Source organism: Opisthocomus hoazin, chromosome 1 (genome assembly GCF_030867145.1).
Source record: "Opisthocomus hoazin isolate bOpiHoa1 chromosome 1, bOpiHoa1.hap1, whole genome shotgun sequence".
In the NCBI taxonomy this organism is placed as follows: domain Eukaryota; kingdom Metazoa; phylum Chordata; class Aves; order Opisthocomiformes; family Opisthocomidae; genus Opisthocomus; species Opisthocomus hoazin.
The window spans coordinates 56070759-56081627 of NC_134414.1; the positions used below are offsets into that span (position 1 = coordinate 56070759).

The window sequence follows — 10869 nt, forward strand, 5'->3', positions numbered from 1 at the left end:
CGTAACCAAACATAATAGATAGTTCTAGGTTACATACAGAATTCTCAGCTAAATTCTTACTACAAAACTAGTAATCATATATAAAACTGAAAAAAGCAGACTTTGATTCCTAGACCCATGGTGAGTTTGCAAGGCTTGTGCTTAGTAATAAAAGATTTTGTTCTTAAACTGAAAAAAAACATTAGAAATACAACACACAGAAACCTAAGTTGACATATTAAGCCACTTTTCAGGTATATAACAATTGAAACCTAGTTTCTCTGAAAATTTAATCTTCATTCTTAACATTCACTGCCTCCATTTTTTTGTTTGTTTATTTTTGTTTAACTAAAGCAACCTGCCACAGCCATAACTCTTTTCATAGTCCTTGAGCTTAGATCTCTCCACACATTCACTGGTGGTAATTTGATTCTCTAGAGTTATTCTGTTTTCTGATTAAGCTTCATTTTACAGAGCATCCAATTATTTTGTCTTTACCTCAATTTGCTTCAAGCTATCCAAGCTATTTTTCCTGCCTGTCATTCTTAGGTATGTCCTGGGTTCGGCCAGGATAGGGTTAATTTTCACCAGAATCTAGGAAGGGGCACAGCCGGGTGGGCTGACACAACCCCAACCTGGCCAAACAGAGATGGGTATTCCATACCATGTGCCGTCATGCTGGGTTCCGGTGGGGGGGGGCAGCGCGGCGGGAACTCACTCGCGGCTCGGGAGGGCACAGCGGCGGTGAGGTCCGAGAGAGTGGTTCTGTTCTGCTGGTTTGTTTTGTATATTCCCCTTTTCTGTATCGTTGTTGCTCCTGTTCCCTCTGTTTGATGTTCTGTTAAACTGCCCTTATCCCGACCCACCAGTTTCTGCCTGTTTCTTTCCATTCTCCTCCACACCCCGGCGGGGGCAGGGGCGGCCACGTGGCGCTTTTGTTGCCGGCCACAGCTCAAACCAGAACAAGGTAGTACACTGATTTTGGCTGAAACTATTTCAAGCTGTTCTCGGTAGAAGTCATATAATAAGTCACTTCTAGAAAGTAACCCTTTGGCTAGATCCTTTTGAAGAATTGTCTCTAGCCTCTGTGAGAGCTGATACTGCTCAATGGATCTGCAACACAAGGAAGACAGGGTTACAATCTAACAGGCTGCAATGGTGTCACTCTCATTTTCATGAAGCAGAAGCAGTCCTACTGGCAGCAAAACTAACGTCCCCAGAAAGGTCATTTTCTCGTGGAGTCTTTTCTCAGGATGAGGTAGCACATTTCCCTTTGCAAAATAAATAGGGGTCTCTTAAATGTTGATACTCCTTAAGGAATGCTTTTACACAAGAGTCACTGATACTTATGTTCTGCCTGTGTAATCTTTGCCAGTGTTTTTGTGCTTTCTTGGGCAGTTTTCTGTATATGGTGCCTTTTTCAGCACTGGGGGAACACAGGCTCTTTCCTTTTTGGCCTGCAGCATTAGACTCCCTCTTGTTTATTCTCTCTGATACTGTCAGTCTTGCATTCTTTGCCCGGCAGTCCCGTTTCAGCAAAGGGAACAATGAATGTGTGTTTCTCCTTCTTTTCTCCAATCTAGCTTATTCTATAGCGTGTTAAGGACAGCAAACTCTGGGAAGAGGGAACAGAGAGATGCAATATTCTGAGGGTCAGGAAAACATTATACAAAATCTCCAGTTCCCAAAGTGTTCTAAGCACTAGGGTGATTCAAACTGCAGCTCTCCGTTTTTAAGTTGATGCTGAAGCCCAAATCAAGTGAGATTTCAGACAGTGTGTCTCCTAGTGGTCCAGCCTCTCCTCGCATGCTAAATGAACTAGAAAACCCCTCTTAGTTGCCCCATTTTCAAAGCCTGCTGGTGTTCATTCTTAAAACCAGAGGTCTAGATTTCTGATGTTCCAATAATTTGAGTGACAATGCCTAAAGGCTTTCTCTAAGACTAACCTCAAGGTTTTGAGTGAAGTTGCCTAAAAATTTTCTCGAACTCCAATTTCTAGTATGTCAGCTACAGTGACTTAGTTTGATTCTTGCCTTAGATCACAAGAGAAAGCAAATCTTAATCCATTTCATCTACTGCACAACACTCCACTAGGTTTAAAACAATGTAATAGAGGTCTATATCACAGGTTGCTGATGTTGGAGCACAGAATTTCTGTTCAGAAGTAGATTTATGCAGAGAGCTGATAGATATTTGGTATTAGCTAAAAAAAGTTAAAGTCCCATACATATATTTCTAACACATGTGACTGACTGTTGGGAGCCTTTATGTCACAGGTGTGAAACATCACTGAGTTTTTTGAGGCTGTACTTCCAGTTATTTACTGGAAGAGACTGAGAGGGGACTGATAGTGGGTCTCCTAGAAAACATAACACTAATTGGTACCTACATAATCTAGTACTGTTCTGCAATTAATGCAAACAGAAGAGTGAAAGTGAAAAAAAAAAGAGCAATAAAAATGCGCTGATGCTAGTTTCAGAGAGGCAATTCATAGATGAAAATTATTTTTCGCAACAGCAGAATAACCGAGTACATCTACTGTGCCAGGGTTAAAAAGAGCGTTTCCATCTTGAACTGAACTGTGTTTTGCTGGAGGGAGAGGATTTTGCACATACGAACTGCTATTAGAGCCGTCATGGGCTTAAAAAAAAGAAGGAAAGAAAAAAGCTAGGAAATAGAGAGGCTTGTATTTGTCAGCAATTTCTTGTTGCCACCTACTTGCTCTCTGCATCAATTCCATCTTGTCAGCTGTCGCTGCCTCTGACAAGTCCTGGTGCGTACTAAGCCATGCTCTAATCTATTAGTAAGTCTTCTGTGGGTATAGAGGTTTTGTTTTTTTTAAGCTAATATTAGTTTTCAATATTGCTGAACTCTTTGTCATTCTACTTACTTTCTGATGGTCACTTCAGGTATGTTATCTGAATTGAAGGAATTCCTAGCTTGGAAATAGCTGTATGGATTTATAGGGCAGTAGCTGCTGTCAGTAAGGATGTGAAGCTGACTGACAAACTGTTAAAGAAACCAAACAAGGAAAGACAAAACCCAGCAAAGAACTACTGTGGAAGAAGAGGGAGGGGGGTTGCAGAGACAAAATATCATGATCTTTTGCCTTACTTTTTTACTTAAATGTCTCTCGTTTTTACTCCATGAAGACTTGAAAAGGGAAATATCCCCTTTTACCCTTGGTTTTCTTATAAACCTTTCTCCCCAGAAGAGTTCCTGCTTGAATATGGAATTACTGACTACATCCCTCCCTGTGAAAATATGGTCATGCAACAGTGGTGAGGATGTGTTTTATTTCTAACATAACGGTTTACTGCTTTTCTTTCATGTACAAGTGATATAAAATTGTCAGAAAACATGGTTTCTCTTTTTCTTTAATTATGCCTTTCCTAGGTCTGGAATTATTTTTTGTATTTATTTGTGTATTAGATTTCTTTAAGCATTTTCTTTTGCAGGCTCATATGACTATAACTGAATAAAATGTTATGCCTACATGTTGCAAGCAAAACTGTTGAAAGCATTTCTCTGTGAAAGGAACAGTGCTCTGTATGAAGTCTGGATAGCTAATACTCAATCACTGCCTTAAAATTCTGTGCACAGTAATGTAAAACAAAAAAATAATTACTCTATGCAGGCTCATAAATCTCCTAACTGTATTTAATGGGGATTTTCAGATAGTAGCCTTTTAATGTCAGCCAAGGTTTTGGCCATCGTCGGTTTATGGCAAAGTAAAAAAGAATTGTGTGTGAAATTTACAATTGTCTCTGCTCCGGTTTAAGAACAGGAACCCTTATGCATACTAAAGTTGTATGTTTGTAAGTTACGATGTAACTATTACACTAAAGTAAAGCTTAATGCAGCTTGTGAATTGGACCAGCAGAATGATAAAAATGTGATTTAAATTTGCATGATGAATAGGGGACACTCATAATATGGCATCAAAAATGCTAACTGAACTTATGGAAGAGCTAATTCCTTCATTAAAACAAAGATGTCTTCTAAAATAATGTAGAGTAATGAAATGGAACAGTAGTGTTTTAGAGTGTCAGTGCTGTTTATCTCTTCCTGTCTGACTCAGAACATTAAATTGACCTCTGCACCACACAAATGCCTTCCATGATCTGTATCATGTTTCTCTTTATGTCTTTCTTATGCTACGTGATACAGGTAGTAAGACTGGATTCTCAGCTGTTGTAAGTTACCAGAGCAGCTTGAGCCCGTAGATCTTTTCAATGACCAGACTGAACAGAGAAGGAGAATTTTTTCATCAAAGATCAGTTATTTCTTAATTGTAAGTAGTATCTAGTCTATTAAAGACACTTCCTATGGGACATGAATTATCAGTTTAACCGGGATTGGTGCCAAGGTGCCCTATGAGTTTGTGCTTATTCAGCTAATTTTCTTCCACTTGACTGTGCTTCAGGTACTCTAAATAGTCCTTGCTTATAATTTTTAATATCTCACAGTATTTCTGAATTGCTATGTATTCTTGTACTTTCATTTTTGTCACTGTCCTTTAGCTAAATTATACATACCTGACTTACTTTAATTTCTCCTGCAATTTTTCACCAATTTTTCCATCTCTAGTTTCCCAGCTCTTCCCAAATGTTTTTAGAATTAATATCCAGATGTCACAATTTTCTGATTATGAGGTAACAAAATTTAATACTCTAAATGTGATTACACTAGAGATTTGTAATGAAGGCTGCATCTTTTTCACGTTACAATAAACTTCTCATGTGGATACAACCCAAAAATTCTTTGTGCTTTCTTGTCATACAAATACTGCTAATATTTTATGTCGCTTTCATCATGAAAGACGTTCTAAGGAGGATCTATCACTGAAAGAACATGGCTGAAGGGAAGAAATAGCACTGTGATCACAGCCAGAAATGCTTAAATTAGCTGCATAGACTATGCTGTCACTCCACTAAACAAATGAGGAGTTGAATGGGAAAACATGTAAGAGGGAACATTCTTAGTAAATTTTTTAAAAATTACTATTTTCAGAAACATTTTAAAGTAGTACAGCTGTTTTACAGTTTGCATTGGAAGTAGTATGGCCCTTTAGAGACATGCTATTTGTACAAGGCACTGTTTTTACCTTACGGTTATATATGTTATAGTAGAGTTGCTTTTTGGTCAATATAACATATATATGCAACATTTGCAACATCTTTTCTATTCTGCAACATACTTTGACTACTTCTGCCCTATCCACTTCATTGCTTTTTCCCATAAATTGGCATAACAGAATCACATACTAGAGGTCACCAGAGCCATGACCTTTGCCCCACACTTCCGTTTTCTCCATTCTCTGCTTCCTCTCACGTCACAGGCAGTGAAGCATTCAAACAGAGAGAAGCTTTAAAGGTCGGTGTTCTGCAAGGACCCAAGAGAGGGCTAGAAAGTCCCTGATGCTTTGGGTTATGACCTTGTCATAAATTCTCAGGTATCACTCTCTGCTTTAGCAGAATCTGTTTGAATTATGTCCAAAATTATATCTGAGACAACTGATTCAGGATTAAGGTTGACTTCACAAAGTCAGAGGCTTCTCTAGTTATTCATTATATTCTATTTGCACAATATTAAAAGCAAGGTTTTAGCTGCTCTATGACAATCCTTGTACTGAACGGTAAATCAAAAAATTAATATTAGTTTAATGAAAACATTAGAACCTCAATGCTATATGAAAAACTCTGAACTATGATGTGACCTCCTAATATCAGAAAAGAGGTATGACACTGAATAAGGAACAGTTTACTTTTCTAAGTGAAGCTGCAGGAGGACAATACAATGTAAATGTACTGCCCTTCTTCTAGCCCTTCTGGTAACTTTCCTAAAAATATCATAGAATCATAGAATGGTTTGGGTTGGAAGGGACCTTAAAGATCATCTAGTTCCACCCTCCCTGCCATGGGCAGGGACACTTTCCACTGGACCAGGTTGTTCAAAGCCTCACCCAACCTGCCCTTGAACAGTTCCAGAGAGGGGGCATCCACAGCTTCTCTGGGCAACCTGTTCCTGTGCCTCACCGCTCTCATAGTAAAGAATTTCTTTCTTATATGTAATCTAAATCTACTGTCTTTCAGTTTAAAGCCATTACCCTTTGTCCTGTCACTACATGTCCCTGTAAAAAGTCCCTCTCCAGATTTCTTGTAGGCTTCCTTCAGGTACTGGAAGGCTGCTACAAGGTGTCCCGCAGCCTTCTCTTCTCCAGGCTGAATAGCCCCAACTTTCTCAGTCTTTCCTCACAGGAGAGGTGTTCCATCCCCCTGATCATTTTTGTGGCCCTCCTCTGGACCTGCTTCAACAAGTCCAATGTTTATCCTGTGCTGAGGGCTCCAGAGCTAGATGTAGTGGTCCAGGTGGGGTCACACCTGAGCAGAGTAGAGGTTTATTATTACACAATAAATGTAGATTCAACCTGGCGCAAACTAAATATTACCCTAGCTGATACTGAGCTTGCTTTTCAAATACAGCAGAAATGTAGTAGTAGCTGAAAGTTGTATTGTCCCATTCTTTGTATCTGTAAAGTAAAAGCATCCTGAGAATCTGGAAAATAATCTATGAAAAAGAATTTTGAAGAAATATGTCACTGCCTATGGTTCAAATAATTTTTATTCTTTTCTGACTCATCTTTTCTTTTTTTCCTAGCTGCAAAAACACAGATTACTTAACTTTACTGTTTTTTTCTCTAGTATAACAAACCAAAATTATACACTGCTTCTGTACCATAAAATCACTCTGCAGAAACATTTCATCTTCTTTTCAACAGTATTTTCAAATCTAAATCCAGTCCAAAGATGTTTGAATCAGACCGCATACTTAACAGCTCCATCTTATGATCTGTCTCTGGCTTATTGTCTGGGCAAAGTGCCTGTGGCAGACACAGCATAGTCAATAATGATTCAAGCTCTTTAATTTTTGTCACTCGGATTAGCTCCCTTGTCACCATCTGCTCTGAGTTAATTCTTAAAACAAACCTGAATGTGAGTCTGGTCTTGTCACAATTTTCTTGCTTGTTTCATTGTCTTGAAATTTGCTGTATGAAATATATGGCAAGGTAACCTGACTTGTTGTAGTAACCCAGATAACAATGGTCCTTTCTTACTTTTCTAGTTTCAGTTGTTTTCCTAGTAACTCAACACAAGAACAAATTTAAAGCTCTCTTACATAAGCAAAAAGAGACAGTGACTGCAATCATAATTTTTTACTAGTGTATGCATTTATCATTCTAAAATTATACAGTTTTTTCCATGTCTAAATCTAGACGATAGATAATGGTCCTTGTGTTATTAGTTATTCAATATTTTATATCTTCATTAGCATTACTTTCCAAGATACAATTTTTCCATAGTCTGCATTCTTCTCTCCGAGATGTATGATGACTTTAGGCCACAGAAAAATTAACCTGTTTTGATTGTGCATATTTTGCTGTGAAAAGCAGACTTTTTAATCCTACAAACCTATTTCTTTAACATAACTTTCAAAACCGTCTTCTGCAAAATTCACCAGTGGTTGTTTTCATTATGAATCAATGATAAAAATGTTACACTTTGGAGGCAGACCAAGAACTGCAGATTGTGTGACCACTTACTGCAAGAAGATAGTATGTTAACAATTTTTGTCTATATAAAGGCTGACACATAATATACCCTGCATAATATACGCTGTGATAAATTTCTTCATCTAGTATCAGATCACTAATCTAAATCATTTGTTTACACTTAAACTTCTACTTTTAACTATTTGAATAAATACATCATATAGTGACTTCTGCCAAACAAATTTAAGTCTTGGTAAAAAGAAATACAGAAGATAGATAAAACCAAGACTTGTATCAGCTTTACCATTATTTTTTAATCAGTGATGAAACTGTAATAGCCTAACTAACCGCATTTATGAGTTCTCAATGACCTAACTCACCTTATTCATGGTTTTTAGATATTGACACCACATTGGTTTTCTCCGAGGCAACAGTAATTTCATCAGTTCCAGACACTTAGTGAAAATTGACCTTTATCTTCCAAAGCTTCCAGCAGCCAGCGTTTTTAAAATTGTCTAAAGCACATTATCTAGGTCTGATAATATTAAGATTCTAGCATTAATAGATGTCATTTATTTGCCTCTCAATTGTGACAAAGTGGGAAAAGTTTTATCACATGATATATAGGTCATGTGGCTTTTTCCCTCTAAGCAGCTAGTAGGATATTCATGTTTTATATATGTGGATGTATAAATATAGTATATATTTGCAGTTAAATGTACATCCTGACATATTTACCAGTCTCTTTGTTACCCCTCAGTTCTTCTTGTTTTGTTCTTCCTCCCTACATTTTCACTTTGCTTGTTTATTTTCTGAAATTATTTCTAGCTGTGAATCAAAATAATAATTTTGTTTCATTTTATGTGCTTTTATAAGTGCACATATACATGCATGCATGTGTACGTGTGCTATTTTGTACACATACATGTACATATATGTACACTTGAAGTGCACTTAGTGTTATCATAAACGCCATAGTAGCCTACCTATCAATTCCACAAAATATTCATAGTGGTTGCTAAGATGTGTTAAAACAGAGATCCCCCAGCATCTTTTTAATTAAGAGTATCTTGTGACTTTTATTTCATATTCATTAGTCAGTGCTTCTTTTCTAAATATGGTCCTTCAGATATAGATTTTTCTGACTCTGAATGCATTCTTTTAATTTAAAACATAGTTTTGTATCAGTATCTACTCTTTCAAATCTCTGCAAGTCTTAGTAACATGAGAGTGGAAGTTCTCCAAAAATAATTTTTTACATATTATGACGGGTAAAAGATGCTAGTCTCTTAGTTCTCTTGCATGTTTTTATGGCTTGTGAGTTACACTTTGTATTTTTTCTTAGCTGCAAATCCATAAACAATCAAGATGATTCTTCAGTTGTTAGTGACTCAGAGACAGGTAATGTATTTTTCACACATACTATCATTTCCCCATGTTTACTTCATCTTCCTGATAGTTCATAATATTTTTTTCATTAATATTTGAGTCACATCATTATTTTTGCACTGAGTAATACTGCTGTGACTTTCACTCTCATAAACCTAAGGATGGTTTTGCATAAGAAAATAATTTTTTTCTTTTCTTCCTTGCCTGTCCTTGTGCTTCGATTTCTTTAGTTTGAAATGCGTGGTCATTTGTCCACTCCTTTCATTCTTCTCTTTTGTTGAGGAATTCCTCTGTGTGAATGGATGTTCAGCAAACAGAAACATCAGAGCTGCCACAGGATAAACCACAATCGATCTAGCAGTTGTCTTTGGTGAATATAGCTCCTTTATGAGACAAGGGCTACTCTCCCTGCATGTGTACTTGCTAAGTATGACGATGCTAAAACAAGGATTACCAACCTCTGCTATCTCCTCCCCAGTGATGCTGAAAAAATCCCACACTGCAGGTCACATCAGAAGTTTGCCACATGGGCTGAGGCTGCCTGTGTGAACAAGGAGGGAACAAGGAGGTATGAGAGAGCTCTGACCAACATTGGACTGAGTTGGCTGAAGAGGAGGGGCTTGAATGCACCAAAATGGTCTGTCTGGGCTTCACTGGGGTGTGCAGCTGCAGCTGCCTGCTAGAGGTTCAGCCAGCAACCCCAGGGACTCACTGGGCAGCCTGCCAGATGGAAAAGGATGGGGGCCAGGCACTGCCGGGGGGATTTGTTTTGCTGTGCACACTGAATTAAAGCTGCAAGGCACCACATGAATCAGGAGCGCAAGCTCTGCAATGCTTTGTCCAGGCCAGCCATGCATCCAGGAGGAGTATAAGTTTGCCTGGGTATCTGCATGTCTGAGAGAGTGCTTTCCGCTGACTTTTGAACCATTGTGTTCTCTAGTTCAGACAACTAGTCTCAATAAAACTAAATGGAGAGTTTCTTGTATCCCATTAGTCACTTCCTTGGATACCAAAACTCGACTGAACTTTTTGTCATGGCTGTTTTGAGATTAAATGAATGACATCTTAAGAATTTCCGATTTTCAACTCTGATTATAAGGTAAGTCTGGAATAATTACATGAGAAATAAATTACATGCACATAGTATATTGCAATTAGGCTGACCCTGTCTATATTCTTAAACGTCATAAAAGGCTACAGGAGCTTGAGTGGGAACAGTTCTCCCTCTATCATCTTGCTACCTAAGGCAGTGAAAAGGAATCCAAGCTTAACTTGATTCTTCTCTTTCTGACTTAAAGACTAATTTAAAGAACTACATGTCTTACCTCTTTTATCAGAACCGGATGCTTAAAGCATTTGTTTCATAAAGCACTGAACACACATACAAAGTGTTTTGCATCATGACTGCTTCTACCACAGTGGTTTAGGGGGTTAAACCATGACTTCTAATGCAAAGTTCAAAGGTCCCATCCAGCCAACATTCCTATCGTTCCTACCATAATTGCTACCAGAAAGAGTCTTACCTAAATGCTATATAGCATTAGCCACCAGAGTACAGATGGAATTAAGGCCAGATGAACCCCATCTGGCATGTAACTCCCCCCTATTTCAGTTATTAAGCTGCAGCATGGTTTTAGATTATAGGCCTATCAGAGTTTATGTCCCCACAGGTGTCATAGTGCACTTCTGTATCACAGTTTTTGTTCAGATCAGAGCATAACGTGGAGGGGTTTCAGAACACAAGAACAGAATTTCATTTGGTAAAAAGTGAGCTGGAAGGTTTTCCCAAGCATGTTTTTAATGAACACCAGTTGCAAATGGGCATCAGACTAACTGTTGTGAAGTTTAAAAAAAAAAGAGAAAAAAGGAGAATAAAAAGTATGAGACTTTAAATTTTCACACTGTGTCAAATAAGATTTTGAGCATCAACAATGCCTTGCTACAAATCC

At 37.9% G+C, this 10869-nt stretch overlaps 1 long non-coding RNA gene across 1 annotated transcript; it reads left to right on the forward strand.

The window, feature by feature from the left end:
- Nucleotides 1-3138: 3138 nt before the first annotated feature.
- On the forward strand, nucleotides 3139-9689 carry LOC142363023 (uncharacterized). Its single transcript, XR_012765437.1, has 4 exons — nucleotides 3139-3260; nucleotides 4150-4273; nucleotides 8877-8932; nucleotides 9399-9689. It is a non-coding gene; the product is annotated as an uncharacterized LOC142363023 (long non-coding RNA).
- The last annotated feature ends 1180 nt before the right edge of the window (nucleotides 9690-10869 follow it).